The 19,521-nt window shown below is 34.7% G+C and overlaps 1 long non-coding RNA gene across 1 annotated transcript in view; it reads left to right on the forward strand.

The window, feature by feature from the left end:
• Positions 1-14,647, forward strand: part of LOC145270863 (uncharacterized) — a 39,970-nt gene extending 25,323 nt beyond the window's left edge. Inside the window, exon 3 of the long non-coding RNA XR_013865607.1 lies at positions 14,409-14,647. This is a non-coding gene — a long non-coding RNA (uncharacterized LOC145270863). The remainder of the gene's footprint in view (positions 1-14,408) is intronic.
• The last annotated feature ends 4,874 nt before the right edge of the window (positions 14,648-19,521 follow it).

Consider the following 19,521-nt stretch of genomic DNA (forward strand, 5'->3'; position numbering starts at 1 on the left):
GATGACGACATAAAATTAAACTATTTTGTATTTTGTTGAGCATTAACTGTGATAGATGAAAATGGTCGGATTATTAATGGGGCTTTCATATATTGGATATAATGAATTTGTGTAAGGAAAATCATAACTTACTTGGCTAGCATGTGTGTGTGCTTCAAAGTGTTAGTTGTGTAACAAAAAAAAGAACGGTTAAAATGGTAGTTGGTTTTATTGTTGACCTGTTACTATGTGTGTTGTGTTTATTGTGTAATGGACTATTGTCATCAGATATTTAATGTCTATTGTAGATGCCCATGATTCTTCTAGGAGTTGGTGTATGCTTGCATGTCAACATATATACATATATAACATAACATGACGTCATACCTGTTTCTGCTAATTCTGATAGGTTTGTCATACATCCTTGGGGAGCTCGAATCTGTTTAAAGGAACGCTTTAAGACAGGACCCAAGACGGTGTAGGATTTTATATTTTTGGATTGGAGATTTCTTCTATGCTTCCATTTTGAGACTTCTTCTTCACAGGGGTGACCCATTTAATCCCATCTGTCGTTATCGGCGTCTCTAATCCAACTTCAGCTATGCTTGCACAAACTGGAACACAAAACATGTCATTAAAAATGACTTCAAATCTCTGTTGTCAACTCAACGCTAGATAGGTAATTATATAGACAGATAGATAGATACAGAGATAATTAGATAAACAGATAAATCAACAAATAATTTTCTGCTTCTGCCTTGCTATTCTCTAACAGACGGCCACTTGTGCAACACAGACTCACTATTTCTATGCAAATGAAATGGGTGAATAAAAACGTTTGTGAAACAAACAGGAGAACAAGTTGGGTAAAGGCGTGCTATATACGTAGTCGTGTGCAAGTTAACTTGAAAGAATGTTGAATTTTGGAGTTGGAAGTTTTTACAATAGAGTGTAGAGTTTTGGAGTGTGATGTTTTGACAACAGTTTCAAGTTTTAAAGTTGCAAGTTTTTGATAGCATTGTATTGAATTTACCCGAGAAATTATTGGTTTAACCATAATTTGCTAATTTATATTTATCTGCTGAAAGGATTGTAGTATAGAAAGACAAAGTCTCATTCTAAAATTAAAGGCAACTTTATTAATTTTATTCGTTAGTAAAAATGTATAAAATAAGAAAAGGATTGTAGAATGGATCCATGTTTCCACTAATCAAGCAATTAAATGTGATAGATGAAAAGTTTAGAGTTATTATGTATGAGGCTCTCATAAGTGGATGTTGTGAATTTGTGTAGAGAAAATTGTAACTGACTTGGCTTGCATGTGTGTGTACTTCAAAGAGTTGGTAGTGTAACAAAAAATAAAGGAAAGAAAAGTTAAAATGGCAAAACTGATGGTTTTATTGCTGATGGTCAATTGTGCAATGCAGACTGTCGCCATTTCTATACCAATGAAACAGGAAAATGAGTTACTAGAAACCTCATTCAGTGTGTTGTCAGTACCAGGAAAGAAAGAGAGTTGCCATTCATTAACCCTTTTATGAATGTTTTCATTTCTGCATTTGTCATGTGCTCAGCTTGCCTGAGAAATGTCCTTTTAATGTGTATGCTAGAAGGGAAGTTGATTGCTAGCAGCAATCAGCACAGCTTATAAACCAAAAATTCAAAATCTCAAACTATGAGGTGTTGGTGCTGCTGCTATAGAAATAATGGTTTCCACCAAGCCTTGAGGTGCTGCTTTTGGGTTATGGCTCAGTAATAGAGCAATTGGCACAGTAACTGGGATCTTGGTTTCAAATCTCAGATCATTTACAGAGATGAGAATATTTAATGTAACTCTTACACTCGAACAGTGTTTTATAAGTGCACACAAAAGAATTTACTCCAGTAATTTCCAATAACACACTTTACTGTGTTTCAAAATATCACTTTGGTGTCAAACATGTCTCTCAGAAATGGCGTTTCATGCATGTGTCTTTTTCATCACCTTCCTTTCCATTTTTCGAACATGCACCGCATTTGCTCTTCAACTGCAGATGAGTCAAAACCCGTCCAATTGCTGCCTTTTTGCATAAAGTTAAAATAAATTTCTTTTGTCTTTCTCATAATCTATTTTTTACTTTTTTAAATCATGTATGAAACGAACCTGAGAAAGGAATATTCTTTTAAAAACAGAAAATAGATCTTACCCAACCTAATCAATTTCATCTCACTTGTTCCTCTTCCCCACTTCAAAACACTGAATTTACTTCCGGCCTTTCCAAATGGATCCAAATAACGTCTTTGACATCTACAAATGATGAAAATAGGGGATAACTTGTGTCCAAAATATATGCAATTTTCGATGTTATGCTCTGTGTCATGATTCTCCTCTTCATCGTCAGACTCCTCATCTGGTATTTCCCATTCATTTCGACTCCTCCATGTTAAGATAGCAGCTTCTTCTGTTGCTGGATTGTTATCCAACTCATGTGCTCTTTCTTAATGGTCTTTCCATGCTGGGAATTTCCCATTCCTTGATTGACGTTGCCCACAAATGTTACGGATACACGTTTGTCATAGAGCCCATCAACTTAATCCAATATGAGACTGGGCCTGTTTTTATATAACCATGTAATATGGTTTCCAACATACATCTAGCATTCCCTGCCTCTTTTGGTTCTTATAATAAACCAGGTTTTCAATCTTAAAATCTATGGACTTTGTTTTCTTATCAGAGTCCTCTATCATTTTTTTGTAGCTTTCCAAATGTTATCCCTTACCAAAGTAAAGGATGGAGGCATATCTTTTAGAGTGATATCGTGTTGCTCATTACCATAGTATACTGTACAAGGTATTAATATATTTTCTAATGGCAGGATCACGTCTCTGTTGTACACCAAGTAGTATTGTGAGAATTTTGTTATTTCACTCACATGGAATCTGACAGTCGCCAACATTTGGTTTATTTATAAATGCCATGACTGTTTATTGTTCGCTAAAATGTCATACATCATCCTATGAAATCTTTCTATTTTCCATTGCTTTAAGGGTGATAAAATGACGTGGTCACATGATGTATGTTGAGGTCCTCCCTTGCCTTCTTCATCACTTTGTTAACATTTTTGGACCCATTGTCTGTTAACAACTGGTGCCCTGAATCTTGGGAAAATCTCATCCAACTACAAATGCCCCACCAGTTCTGCCTTCTTATTAGGATCACAAAAGCCTCTGGCCAAGCACTATACATATCGAGGAAAATCACTATGTACTAGTTACCGGAAACTGTAGGGTAGGGGGTGGAAATATCAAATGTCAGTTTTGCAAAAAGAAAACGAGGCAAACACACTTCTGCATTTGATGTTGTTGTTTTGTCAGGTTTCTGGTTTTGCATGAAATACATTTGCCTACGTATTCATTCACCTCCTTATATGAACACAGACAGAAATACTTTTGCTTATTGGTGTGAAACGTCTTTTCCACACCTATGTGACCATTATTGTCATCATACTACACTAACAGTCTTTTTCTATGATGCAACGATACATATAACCTTATCAATAGTTAATCGTTTGGATTCGGCAAATAATACACTATTTTGTCTATCACTATGAACTATTTTTGTTCCATTTTAGACGATTTACCATTCTTCATCCGCATCTTTAAATGTAAAAATTTCCTTATCTGCCTCTTAAATGTACACTCAAAATCATAGGAGGTTCGGGCGATACTGATGAACCCTAAACCTTTTTATATGACGCAAACTATTTTGGCTCCAAACGATTTGAGTTTATCGCACCTACCAAATAATTCCTACCATCTATTGCTACCTGGGAACGTCATTGTCTCAGCTCGAATCCACGGTACATGACAAGAGATCCACACAAACATTTTCCTTCCATTTCAGGTACTCTATAATGCAGTTATATTCAACCAGACTAAAAAAAATCTATCATCTGTATTTTCCTATTCTGTATAGGCAAGTTTAATAAATATTCTAGCGATCTGTGATAATATAATTCAATAACTTGAGTGTTATTTCTTCTGCCTGTCACACCAATAATTTCCTGGGTAAGGTTGACACTGTTGCCCAAACTTCCAACTTCCAAACTTCTGTATACGTAACACACCTTCTCTCAACTCCAAACAAGCTTCTGCTAATTCAACTTATATCTTTGAAATCCAACTTCAAAATGAACGTCCCTCTAAAAAAATCAACCCTCTTTTATCTCCAACCAGGAGCATCTCATTTGCATATCGGGTGGTCACATTGCAGGCATATGAAGAGATAAGGCAGCCATTTTTGTTTCTTCATTAATTTAATTCCACGACCGACCCATTGAATTATGCACACATCCGAGTTAGGTAAGCCACACGTTTCCCTACACTCCCCCTGATCTTATGATCACACACAGAGTAGGGGGGCAGTCGTCTTTGTCGGGTACTTCTTCAAAGAATCAGGGGAAGTACTTCCTCATTGCCATCTTCCTCATTACCACCGTTATTGCCACCAGTCTGTTCCATTATCCCCTCTCGTGGTTCCCTATGTGGTGTTTCACAATCAGGGCAAGGGGGCAGTATCTGTCTTTGTCAGGTACTCCTTTGAAGAATCGGAGACATCACTTCCTCGGTTCCATCTTCCTCAGTATGTTCCATCATCCCCTCTTTTGGTGCTATAGGTGGTGTTTCACAATCACAGCAGGTGGGCAGTATTTGTCTTTATCGTGTATTTCGATGAAGAAGTGGTGGTATTACTCCCTCATGACCATTACTTCATGTCCATCGTTCTCATCACTATTGCCACCTGTAGGTAGTGTTTCTACGCTCACCTGTAGGGGCAGTAGGTGATCAGGATCATCCCTGAACTGTATGTGATCTTCCTCATTATCCTCAAAATCAGAAGAGGTATAACAGGGGTGGATATCTTTTTCATGACGTGGTACACCATCAATCAACATGGTCTGAGGACTTATGATTTTATCTATTTTTCCTCTGCAAAATTTTACAGTGCACCCAGCATTTGAGGGTTTTACCCAAACACGGTCTTCAACTTGATATGGTGTATTGCCAATGCTAACCTCTGATGGTGTGACATCAATTCCTTTTCTACACTGTTCATAGTGGTAAATCCCGTTAGCTGGTGCAGTTTCTGGTGTTGCATCGTCCTTTGGTGTCACATTATACCAGTACACAGCTTCTGGAATAGAACACTGTTTACTTGCCGCAATTCTTTTAATGGTGCGGTGACACCACTCTGCTATATCATTACCTTCGGGAAAATATGCACATCAGTAATGCATTCTAATCCCTCATTCCTGCGTGAATTTCTGAAATTCTTGACATCAAAAGTAGTGGCGTTATCAGTCAGAATTTCAAGCGGTGTGCCAGGTTAAAAAAAGACAGCTCTCAACTGTCGTATAATGCTAGATGCATCCTGTCGTGTCAACAGGCGCCATATCGTGTGTAGGGCCACAATCTGTAAAGGTCAAAAAAAGCTTGCCCTCATAATGTGTTACATCCATTCCTACTTGATTCCAGTTGTCCTCCACCTCATGCTTCCCTTTTTGCAATTGGGATGATGCCGGATCTGTTCGCTGACACTATTCACATGAGTGTATAGCTGCCTTGATTAATGCTCTTGTAGTTAAAGGACACACTCTTCTGACAAAATACGTTGTCCTCCAAATTCCGGGATGTCCACTCTGCTGATGTCTTATACGGATCTGGTCAGGTGTTAATTGATCTGTTACGGTCATGCATGTCTGTTGTGGGGGATCAGATCCTTGCCTCATGACATCAATCCACCTCTTTGGTACTCTTGTCAAGCTATCAGCCAAATTCTGCATCGGTGAAACTCAGGTAATGTCCACCTGCAAACTGTATTCCTCAATTAGACGTTTTATTATTGCCAGTCTCCTTTGTACTAACATCTCACTTGCAGCTCTAGTCTTAACTCGAGCCTTTCCAGTCAAGGTGTCGGTCAACCAGTGGTAAACACACAATGTGTCAGTGTGGAGATGCACAACCTTAGCCTGCCATTGCAATGTAAGATTAAGCCCTTTTAACGTGGCATCAAGTTCTGCCAAATTTATATACTGGGCATCATTTTTTGGACAAAGCCAGCATGCATCTTCCACAACAGCACCCAATTGTTCCAACACTACACCTGTGTAGCCAGTGAACTTGTGTCAACCCATGCATTCAGTCCTTTCCCAGATACTTGCCGCTCACCCTGAGCAGGGTCTTCCTATGTACTCTGGACAACATTTCAGCCATCATTTGCTAGAGAGAATCATCATCCATCATGTCATCCCATCCTTTGGTTACTGCAGTTACTCGTCTTTTTAACACGCCTGTTGCCGATCGGACCCACCCACAGACAGGTAGATGTCGTACTAATTTACCACAAATAGAAAACACAATGCGTCTTGTCAATAAACTGGGTAACTCTGGAATCACGCTCCCTCACTTCTATCGCAAATTATTGCCCTTCTCGTAGACCTCTAGGCCTAACATGGGCACTCAATCCTTTAGGCGCTTAGGGTCTTTGCTTATTAATCCAATCGATTCCAGTTTTGCTCAAACCACATCTGTAAGTTGAAGCAGCTTTTGCTGTGGTCTTATCCTGCATCAAAACAGTTTTAATAATAGTTGTCATTATTAAGGGTGCTACATTTAGGCCAAAACCTAAACGTGTCAAACAATATGGTTTTACCTTGATTATCACTGTCTGAAATGGCCATAATCACTCATGGACACGTATCTGCAGGTAGGATCTCTTCAAATCCAGCAGTGCTACATTACTCTCTTTCTGACACCATTCTCTTAGTTTAGGAGTGCTACATTACTCTCTTTCTGACACCACTCTCTTAGTTTAGCAGTGCACACATCTGCATTTCCAGTGAAAGCATCAACATGTTGATTCAATTCTCGATAATCCATTATGGGCCAAATCTTGTCTTTAGTAGGTTGTTCAACAGCCATGAGCGGAATTAATCCTTTGGATGGTCCCAGACGACATTCCTGTGGGTACGGTATTAACCATCCATTATCAATCCACCTCTGAAGTTCTTCTTCATATGCGGCTCTATTCTTCGTGAAAACTGCATACTCTGGAATGGTGTTGCACAGTTGATCTGGTGCCTGGCTCATAGTCCATTTCCACTTTGCAGTCCACGCCCTTTCGTTGTCGTCAAACATAGGACAGATGTCCTTTTCTTCAAGAGATATGGCTGCACAGACTACTTTCCCTTCTCCAAGTGCTTGTATTGCATCAATTCCAATCAACATGTCATAGCCAAGGGGGTTTTCTTGTATCACCAGAATGTCAACTTTGGCTGTGTCAACCTTCTCAGTACAGATCGTGACTGTCCCTTCACCACACCATGCTTGGGATAAACCATTGATCGTCATAATACCGACTGGTTGCTCCCGCCACATCTGGCAGTAATGTGCACTAACTATAGACCGGGAACACCCCGTATCTCTGAGTGATGAACCCTGCACATCGTCAATTTTAATGCCAGTGACCAGTAATCCTCTGTTTATTGGTTTGCAATGGTGGCAATAATACCTTGCCCCCAGCGTCATTTCCCGAACAGTTGTGAGATATGTGCCCAAACTTATTGCAGCGATAGCATTGTACTGTTCTCTGTGCTCGTGGATATACACACCTCCTATTACTCAGGCACTCCTTAGCAAAATGATTGACCTCCCCACATTTCTAGCACACTGGACCTACATGCTTATTACTACCTGGGAGAGAATCTACATTGCTTCCATGCGGTTCGACTGTTGCATGTTGAATAGTAGTTACTGCTGCAATTGGCTACTGTTCCTTACAGATGTTTCGAGCTCGGGCTATAAACTCGTCTGTTGTCAATTCATCAATTTGTGACGATGCCTGCAACAGTTTGCTGACCTCCTCAGGTAAGCCTACTAAAAAGGCACATCTTAATATCTTATCATTGACCCGCCAAATGGTACTGAGAACTTTCGTAGGTCGGTTAGGTACACATCAACCGTTTCCTCGGGGTGAAGTCGCCGGCTCGTGAACTGTTGCCATGCAACAAACGGATCTGTACAAAACGCTGTATACAGGCTATGTTTGATTGTATCCCAGTCTTGTTCATCCCCGAGTTGCTGGTAGACTGCATAGGCCCTTCCGGTTAACCTCAGAGGAATGACTGTGGCTGGTTCTTTAATTCTGCACAGTGTACAGATCTCAGCCTTTTCAACCCATTTGACGACAGACGGACCAGTGGTAGATCCATCAAACTCAAGTATCAAGCAAAAGTCGAGATCTGTCCATTTTCTGCCTTTCGAGTCACCGCACACTGAGAGCCAAAATAGCTTATAATTCAATAACTTGAGTGTCATTTCTTCCGCCCATCACACCAATAATTTCCTGGGTAAGATTGACACTGTTATCCAAACTTCCAACTTCCAAACTTTTGTATATGTAACGCACCTTCTCTCAACTCCAAACAAACTTCTAATCAAACTTATTTCTTCGAAATCCAACTTCAAAATGAACGTCCCTCTAAAAAATCAACCCTTTTTATCTCCAACCAGGAGCATCTCATTTTCATATCGGGTGGTCACATTGCAGGCATATAAAGAGATAAGGCAGCCATTTTTATTTCTTTCTTCTTCATTAATTTCATTCCACGACCGACCCGTTGAATTATGCACACATGCTAGTTAGGTAAGTCACACGTTTCCCTACGAATAAGTATATAGATAGAACTTTGAAGTATGCAAATAGTGAGTCAACTTATTAAGGGCGTAGTGTATCGTGTATGCTTCTTTTTATACAGTCGACCATCTCGTCTGCATATCAATAACTTAATGTGATAACAAGTAAATTGGTTGTTCAACCTTTTTACCTTTCCTCTGATCATAGACAATTTGCTACAGACATTCCTCAAATGCATGATTGGATGCATCTGTGTACAGTCGGTTGTCCTTTTCAGGATCAACATAAGCCAGTATAACAATATCTGCAAGCTTCATTTTTAGGCATGTGTTGTCCCATTGGAACCTTGCATATTTCCGCATCAAGCAAACTAAATGTAAACTGGCTTGTACCCTATCTATGTGATCTAAGTGACTTTCCATCGTATCTGAGAAAATTAAGTAAATTACATATCTATCTATGTGATCGTATCTGAGAAAATTAAGTAAATTACATATCTATCTATGTGATCGTATCTGAGAAAATTAAGTAAATTACATATCTATCTATGTGATCGTATCTGAGAAAATTAAGTAAATTACATATCTATCTATGTGATCGTATCTGAGAAAATTAAGTAAATTACATATCTATCTATGTGATCGTATCTGAGAAAATTAAGTAAATTACATATCTATCTATGTGATCGTATCTGAGAAAATTAAGTAAATTACATATCTATCTATGTGATCGTATCTGAGAAAATTAAGTAAATTACATATCTATCTATGTGATCGTATCTGAGAAAAGTAAATTACATATCTATGTGATCGTATCTGAGAAAATTAAGTAAATTACATATCTATCTATGTGATCGTATCTGAGAAAATTAAGTAAATTACATATCTATCTATGTGATCGTATCTGAGAATCTAAAATATCATCCAAATACGCTTATGCATAATCTTCCTGCCCCTGTATAACTATGGACATTAATTTCTGAAAGACCCTGGATGCATTTGCAAGTCCAAACGGAATCACGTTAAACTGAAATAAACCTGGGTGGCAGATGAACTCAGTTTTCTTATTATTGTCCTTACTTAATTTAAGTTGCCAGTATCCTAATTTTAGATCTATTTTTGAGAAATATCTTGCGGAACCTTGCAAGGCTAGTATATCGTCAATGGCCAGTAATGCTCAGGCATACTTTGTGACTTTGTTTAAAGCCCGAAAATATACGCAAAATCTTTTCTACTAACGCTAATAGAAAATTCCACGGCCTATTTAATGTCTCAATGACACCTGTCCGCATCATTTTGTCTATTCTCAAAGTCTACCAACTTTTATTGCTTTAATGGTTTTCAATATGGGCGTCTGAATATGAGCACATGCCTTCCAGTATTGATACGCTTCTCCAGCATATTGGTTCTGTCCAAGAAAAATCTCTATTCTACTTCAGCAACATATCAACTTCCAAATTGAATTCTTGAGGTATTTTATTCCCTCCAAATTTTTTCCTCTTTTGTTCATCATTCATGGTAATCTCTAAAATGTTACCAGTCACACTACACTTAGTTATTTTGCAGCTCCTTCTCAAGTATGTATGCAGATACTAGTGTTTTAATGTAATTCTCATTGCTAACTGAACTATTGATGAAATATGGGCATAATCTTCCAGAGTGATATACTCGTCAAATATTCTTATTGCTCCTACATCAAAGTATATCCAAACCCATTTTTCTTAAGTTACGGTTTAGTATAGCACTTGTGTTGAGATTCTCTGTAACAAAGAAGTCCTTGTGGATAGTCAGACTTCCTATCCCTTATCTTAATCAAACGAACCCTTCTACAATTAATGGGGACCCATTAGCTGTTCTTAAACTAAGGTCTTCATTACATAGCTAGGTCCCTGTCTAAGTGCTTTAAAAAAATTATTACTGACAACTCTGCTCCTCTATCCACCAGAGCTCTATAATTCTTTCCCTAAATTCTTATTGAAAAGGAGTTTGATGCATTTTACCAATGATGTGCATTGATGTCCTTGTATCATTTATCAGGCATCACACGGATGAAACGCCCGTGTTTCCTTGGATATGCTTTCTGCAGAATCTCTGTATATGGCCACCTCACCACAATAACTAATATCTAATTATCTACCTGCCTCTTTACTTCTCTAGTTTTATATACTAGTCCCTTACTCTCTAATTGGTTTCCTCTTTTACGTCTGTCTCCGTATTTTTGGAGACTGGCTGGACCCATAGTGTCAACTAGAATCCACTTTCTCGTGTGACAAACCTCCATGGGATTTTCTTCATAATCCTGCCTTATGTCGAGCCAGATCTTCCATTTAACTTTTGCTAGGGCCTTCTGATAGATCTGGTGGCTCATGTCTCATCACAACTGTCCTCATCTCCCTATCACTGAGATCCTCTGTAAAGAATTCCAGTACTTTTTTTCTGAGTAGTTTTCGATAGTAATCCTCTAGGGACCTCTTCAAGTCTACTCATCTTAAACTTTCATTGTTTAACATGAGTCTGTTCATGAATTGTCCAACTTGGCCACTTGCGGGTAGTAGAACAATGTGACATTTTTCCTCATCCACTGCTCCGGTCACTCTGAAATACCACTAGACATCATCAATCCACCTCCTTTAATCACTGTCTCTTTTATATTCCAAAAGCACTGTTTTCTTAAAAAGAGATTTCCCTCTTGTTGTTCTGATCCCACTGCCTTTTTTGTTCATGAATTGTTCCATCAGGCCCATGTGGTTAAGAGAGCTATCTGACGTTTGTCCTCATCCACTGCTACGGTTACCCTAAAATACTTCTCTCCACCCACTTTCTGTAGCCACTGTCTTTTCTATTTGAAATTAGAAAAATAGCTGCTGCTTCATTATAACAACGAAACTGACGAAAGAACAAGATCATTTTTGTTAAGAAACACGAAAAAGATAATGAATTTAAAAATTTGTCATCCTATGTGCGTCCTATGCGTATTTATATATGTATATATGTATATATATATATATATATATATATATATATATATATATATATATATATATATATGCGTATTTATGTATGTGTATATATATATTATTTTTTATATGCATATTTAAATATATATATTATTGATATGCTTATTTAAACATGTTAAACAATTATGTTAAATTATTGTTTTTGTTTTTTCATAAAAAATAAAAAATGCTTAACTTCACAGAAAATTTCTTTATCATGTGTTTATCATTCATTCAGACTCCATTATCCTTTGTTAGAATAATTGGTCAAAAAATGGCGCCAAACGAAACGGATGTTTTGCAGTCAGTTTTTTGTTAAACTTGTATACTTTGTGTGCTATTGATTGCTGACTGGCTGCAAGCCTCTCTCGCCTTTTGCGTTTTTCTGTAGGTTGTATATGTGACCTGCTCGTTTTAGCAGGTGTGCTCACTTTCAGCAGCTGCACCCATGAAATATAATTGGCTTTTTACTACTGACGATATCAATTATGACAACCTTACTCTGTCCTTCAGTGGATTTGATACCAGCTGTCATGCCTGTTTGCATGTGTGCACAGTCAACACACGACACCAATTAAACTCTTGTCTCTTTTATTTTCCAAGTCATGTCATGCCACATGGGGTTAAGATAATAAAAAGACTCTAATAACACTCTATATATCTTTTCATATGTAACCAGTATCAAAACTTCAATTCTTACAATCTATATAATGTAAAGAAACTAAACATCTGTTTCCTAAAACACCGAGCAAAATCAATATGTACTAATAACAATATAATACTAATAACAATACATATGAAAATGAGCTGAAGAGAAAAAACTCTACCAGCAAAACACAATATGTTTCCAGATAGAAACAATAGATTTAAATAAAATAGATTTTGCGATAAAAATTGAAGAGAAGTGGCATGCCTTTTCACTAGAGTATTGCCACAGACTAAATCAAGGAAACCCCAAATAATTGCAGATTGTCAAATTGCAAGAGGGCTTTGCTACTAAATATTAACAAGTTCATTGTATTCATGTTGTATTTGTGTTGCATTAATGTTCTACAATTACATTTAAACAACAATTTTTAATTGCACGGAGTTTCTTTTTACCTTCCTGATTAGTAGTTATTTTTTTAAATTGACGTGGACACTAGAATATGTCAATTAAAAGTTAAATATGAAAAGGTAAAATTATAGAGGAATAAAAGGTGAATCAAATGATGCGTAGGTTATTTATACAGTTACATTAAATATAAAGTAAATTTGTGGTTTTTAAAAATTACAAGTTCGGACTTTTTTGGTGTAAGTATATATATATATATATATATATATATATATATATATATATATATATATATATATATATATATATATATATATGATGAAAATAATGGAAATAGTATTCCGACAAAATAGAGAAATAAAATGGAAAAAAGCGTATTGTGTTTCGTCTCTATTTTGAGACTGTCGAGAAAATCTCGAAATAAAGACGAAACATTGATGAACATAATTGTTCCTTTTTCTTTCTTTTTTAAAAACAATATGATAATAATACATATTAAAATAAGGTGGAAAGGTTAAGAAAAACCAGAGAGTAAGATACAAAATGTTTCAAGATAGTCAAATCACTTATGTAGTATGGATAGCAGGTTTTATACCATATAAGCAGAATTTGGCAGCAAAAATTGAAAGAATATGTAATCTATAAAACGTCAGGTTAGTATTCAAGAGTGGTTCGACTTTCCAGAAACATGTATGTGTCAATCGATTTATGGAAAAATCATGACAAAGAGATTCCATATAAATATGGAAAATTATACAAATATGAGCCATGTCATTCACTAACTGTCAGGTTAAAAAACATTGGAAAGATTAAAAAATCAGTTATGGCGGAATATATATGGCAGCAAAAATGAGCTTTAACATACCTTAAAATATCCACCCTTTAGGCAAAAAAGCGTCGGTAATTGTAATTGTTGTCGTTCCAAGTTATACAATGTTACATTTAGTCAATATGCTTCGACGTTCTCTTTGTGATCTCCACCTTTCTGGTTTATCTAACAAAGTAATTGGCATTAATCCTAGGTGCACAGTTGCAAGGTGGTAGAGGTTCAGTTTTGGTATGGGCCTTATTAGAGTCAATATTCGAGGGCCTATATTTCGCTTTCAAGGTCGAATTAATTCGCCAAAGTACATTAAAATGTTGACTGAGTATTATGTCAATTAATGAAAAAGTAAAATTATAAAGGTATAAAAGGTGAATCCTATGTAAATTAGAAGTTATATTTAGCTAAAATGTGTAGTTTTTTTTAATTATGGGTGTAGTAAAAAATAGTGATTTGGAAACAAAATAGTTCCTAAAATTTATACTAGGATAACCTGGAAAAAACCCTTGCCCTTTAGTTAAAGTACTTAAAAATCAGTTGTAAGTTCTTATTGAAAGTTGAAGTTTCAATTCTCAGTGGGATTGAACTAAAATTTCAAATTACATAGGATTATAACTCAGCTATCACTAACAATACGAAATGAGAACAATATTCTGAAGAATTCAAATATGAATAATCAATCCTCATCTCTAAAATGAAGAAATGTGAAAATTTCAGTTTAATATTTGACAATAGAAACAATTTGTTAACTAACAGTATTGCATGAAATTATAATCTTTTTTAAAATTAATATTCAATGTTGTGGATATTTTTAATAAAAGTCATAATAAATTCAATTTTACCACATGAATTATATTTTTTCAAATTTATTGTATATTTCCAGGATTTGCAACAATGAAAAGAAATCCATTAATGAATGAGAAGGACCTTTCTTCATTGGTAATTGAAAAAGTTTGAAAATAATTCTAAATTCCTTCATAGAAATTATCTAAAGTTGAAACGTATAATCTTATTATCATACACTCAATTAAATATACTTTTGTGTAATCAGATGAAATCAAACATGGGAGATAAACCACATTCTTGTGAAGTATGTGGTTCTTCTTTTGCATGGAAGTCAAATTTGTTGAATCATATGAAAACACATACAGGAGAGAAACAACATTCTTGTGAAGTATGTGGTTCTTTTGCACGGAAGTCACATTTGTTGGATCATATGAAAACACATACGGGAGAAAATCTAGACACTAAGACACGTAAAACTAGACACTAAGACACGTAAAACTAGACACTAAGACACGTAAAGCTAGACACTAAGACACGTAAAACTAGACACTAAGACACGTAAAACAAGACACTAAGACACGTAAACCTAGACACTAAGACACGTAAAACTAGACACTAAGACACGTAAAATGCTGACAATGTATAAAGTAATATACAGAAACCAGTGTCTGTCTAGAATGTATCTGCCCAGATGGAAAGGAGGTATGGGGCTCTCGGAGATTGATCATCAACATCGTGCAACTATTATGAGCACTGGACAATATCTTATGAGCTCTAAAAACCCAACTCTCAAGATGGTACACCAACATCAGGAATCAAGAGCCAGTAGAACAACATCCATCACAAAACTGGCCAAACATTTTGGGAAAGACTGTCTTACAAGTGAGACAGAAACAGAAAAGATACCTGCGACTGAAATAGCCAGAAAAAGTCGCCAGAAATACACTAAAGCTTTCCATGACAAGAAAGTTGAAGAATGGGCCAACCAACAACGGGCCAAATATTTTCTGGACGAATATAACCAAGACTATATTGATAAGGAAGGGTCTATAAGCTGGCTAAAGGATGGATCACTCCACTATGACCAGGAGAAGTTTATAATAGCTGCCCAAGATCAAGGCTTGATGACCAATGCGTTTAAAAAAATGAGTGGTCTCAGCAAAGACAACAAATGCAGGTTCTGCCACACAGAAGTAGAGAGTGTGAGCCACCTGATTTCTAGCTGTAAGGTTCTGCTAGGCGACGGCTACTATACAATGCCACACAATGAAGTATGCAAATATCTCCACTGGACGATCTGCAATAAGTTACATATCGAATGCAGTAAGAAGTCATGGGAACATATACCCGAAAGAACAGTCGGAAACAAGTCATATACCATCCACTATGACTATGCAATCCCTACAGCCACGTACCTAGAAAACGGAGCTATAAAACCCGACATTGTAATATGGGACAAGAAGGAGAAGGAAGCAACCTTGGTGGAAGTTAGTGTCCCGAATGATGCTGGGTTAAACAGAGCTGAGAGGGAAAAGATTACCAAATACCAGGGTCTTATGTATGACATGAAAAGAAACTGGAACCTTAAGAAGATCTCTATCATTCCAGTAATTATAGGACCAACCGGACTTATGAAAAAGAATTTTACAAACTATCTTACAAATATACCAGGTAAACCAAGTGCAAAGGAGATTCAAACAATTGCACTTAAAGGGACGGTTAGAATCTTAAAAAGATCTCTCGGTTGAAGTGTCTAAAATAGCAGGTGTATGTTTGGCATCTGGTAGGATGCCCCATCCCTGGCTTAAACAAAATGATAAGAAAAATGAAAAAATAGAGAGAAAAACCACATTCTTGTGAAGTATGTGGTTCTTCTTTTGCATTGAAATCAACTTTGTTGACTCATATGAAAAGACATATGGAGAAGAAACTAAATTCTTGTTAAGTATGGGTTCCTCTTTTTTTATATACTTCAACTTTGTTCGGCCATACAGTTACATACCTAAAAAATGAGGCTATTAACCCTGACAGTAACCTTGAAGTAAGCATGTGTAGTGATGCTGGCATTAATAGATCAGAGAGGTAGAAAATAACAAAATACCAAGAACTTATTAAGTACATTATAGGACCAACATCAAAAACTAAATTAAGTATGTCGTTCTTTTGCAAAGAAATTGAACATACAGGAGACTATCTACATTTTTGTCAAGTATTTTCTTCTTTTTTCAAACAGAAGTCAGATGCATTGCGTCATATCTTAATACATTCAAGAAACCAAGATCTGATGATCTTTTAATATCCATACACCAAAACATTATACCAGCATCATAAAACAAGAGCCAGCTTGACAAAAAAAAAAAAAACCGGCAAACCATTTTTCCCAAGACTGTCTTACAAATATGACAATCAGAAAACGTATGCTATGGAAAATCACCCAAAATATGTGTTAAAAGTACTCCAGAACTTCCATTACAGGAAATGGGCCAAATAATAGCATGACAAGTATTTTCTAGATTTATTCAGCCAGGTGTTTATAAGTAAGGAAGGCTTTATAGACTTGCTTAAATGATGATGGCTTTACTATAATCAGGGAAGAATTATAATGACTGCCCACGATGAAAGCTTGATTACCAATGCTTCTAAGAATGTGTGATATCAGTAATGACAGATGTCAGGTTCTTCTAAAGGATGGTTACTATACAAGTAAATGTGTAAATATATCAACATGATGATTTGTAAAATGTTGAATATTGAATGTGTAAATATATCAACATGATGATCTGTAAAATATTGAATTTTGAATGTGTAAATATATCAACATGATGATTTGTAAAATGTTGAATATTGAATGTGTAAATATATCAACATGATGATTTGTAAAATGTTGAATATTGAATGTGTAAATATATCAACATGATGATCTGTAAAATGTTGAATTTTGAATGTGTAAATATATCAACATGATGATTTGTAAAATGTTGAATATTGAATGTATAAATATATCAACATGATGATCTGTAAAATTTTGAATATTGAATGTGTAAATATATCAACATGATGATCTGTAAAATGTTGAATATTTAATGTGTAAATATATCAACATGATGATCTGTAAAATGTTGAATATTGAATGTGTAAATATATCAACATGATGATTTGTAAAATGTTGAATATTGAATGTGTAAATATATCAACATGATGATCTGTAAAATGTTGAATATTGAATGTGTAAATATATCAACCTGATGATTTGTAAAATGTTGAATATTGAATGTATAAATATATCAACATGATGATCTGTAAAATTTTGAATATTGAATGTGTAAATATATCAACATGATGATCTGTAAAATGTTGAATATTGAATGTGTAAATATATCAACATGATGATCTGTAAAATGTTGAATATTTAATGTGTAAATATATCAACATGATGATTTGTAAAATGTTGAATATTGAATGTGTAAATATATCAACATGATGATCTGTAAAATGTTGAATATTGAATGTGTAAATATATCAACATGATGATCTGTAAAATGTTGAATATTGAATATGTAAATATATCAACATGATGATCTGTAAAATGTTGAATATTGAATGTGTAAATATATCAACATGATGATCTGTAAAATGTTGAATATTGAATGTGTAAATATATCGACATGATGATCTGTAAAATGTTGAATATTGAATGTGTAAATATATCGACATGATGATTTGTAAAATGTTGAATATTGAATGTGTAAATATATCAACATGATGATCTGTAAAATGTTGAATATTGAATGTGAAAATATATCGACATGATGATCTGTAAAATGTTGAATATTGAATGTGTAAATATATCGACATGATGATTTGTAAAATGTTGAATATTGAATGTGTAAATATATCAACATGATGATCTGTAAAATGTTGAATATTGAATGTGTAAATATATCAACATGATGATTTGTAAAATGTTGAATATTGAATGTGTAAATATATCAACATGATGATCTGTAAAATGTTGAATATTGAATGTGTAAATATATCAACATGATGATTTGTAAAATGTTGAATATTGAATGTGTAAATATATCAACATGCTGATCTGTAAAATGTTGAATATTGAATGTGTAAATATATCAACATGATTATCTGTAAAATGTTGAATATTGAATGTGTAAATATATCAACATGATGATTTGTAAAATGTTGAATATTGAATGTGTTAATATATCGACATGATTATCTGTAAAATGTCTAATGTTGAATATGTAAATATATTAACATGATGATCTGTAAAATGTTGAATATTGAATGTGTAAATATACCGACATGATTATCTGTAAAATGTTGAATATTGAATATGTAAATATATCAACATGATGATATGTAAAATGTTGAATATTGAATGTGTAAATATATCAACATGATGAGCTGTAAAATGTGGAATATTGAATGTGTAAATATATCAACATGACGATCTGTAAAATGTTGAATATTGAATGTGTAAATATATCAACATGATGATTTGTAAAATGTTGAATATTGAATGTGTAAATATATCAACATGATGATTTGTAAAATGTTGAATATTGAATGTGTATATATATCAACATGATGATCTGTAAAATGTTGAATATTGAATGTGTAAATATATCAACATGATGTTTTGTAAAATGTTGAATATTGAATGTGTAAATATATCAACATGATGATTTGTAAAATGTTGAATATTGAATGTGTAAATATAACAACATGATGATTTGTAAAATGTTAAATATTGAATGCGTAAATATATCAACATGATGATTTGTAAAATGTTGAATATTTAATGTGTAAATATATTTACGTGATTATTTGTAAAATGTTGACTATTGAATCTGTTTATATATCAGCATTATGATTTGTAAAATGTTTAATATTGAATGTGTAAATATATCAACATGATAATTTGTAAAATGTTTAATATTGAATGTGTAAATATATCGACATGATGATCTGTAAAATGTTGAATATTGAATGTGTATATATATCGACATGACAATCTGTAAAATGTTGAACATTGAATGTGTAAATATATCGACATGATTATCTGTAAAATGTTGAATATTGAATGTGTAAATATATCGACATGATTATTTGTAAAATGTTGAATATTGAATGTGTAAATATATCAACATGACAATCTGTAAAATGTTGAATATTGAATGTGCAAATAT

Source organism: Euprymna scolopes, chromosome 46, assembly GCF_053919585.1.
Source record: "Euprymna scolopes isolate OS-2025 chromosome 46, ASM5391958v1, whole genome shotgun sequence".
In the NCBI taxonomy this organism is placed as follows: Eukaryota; Metazoa; Mollusca; class Cephalopoda; order Sepiida; family Sepiolidae; genus Euprymna; species Euprymna scolopes.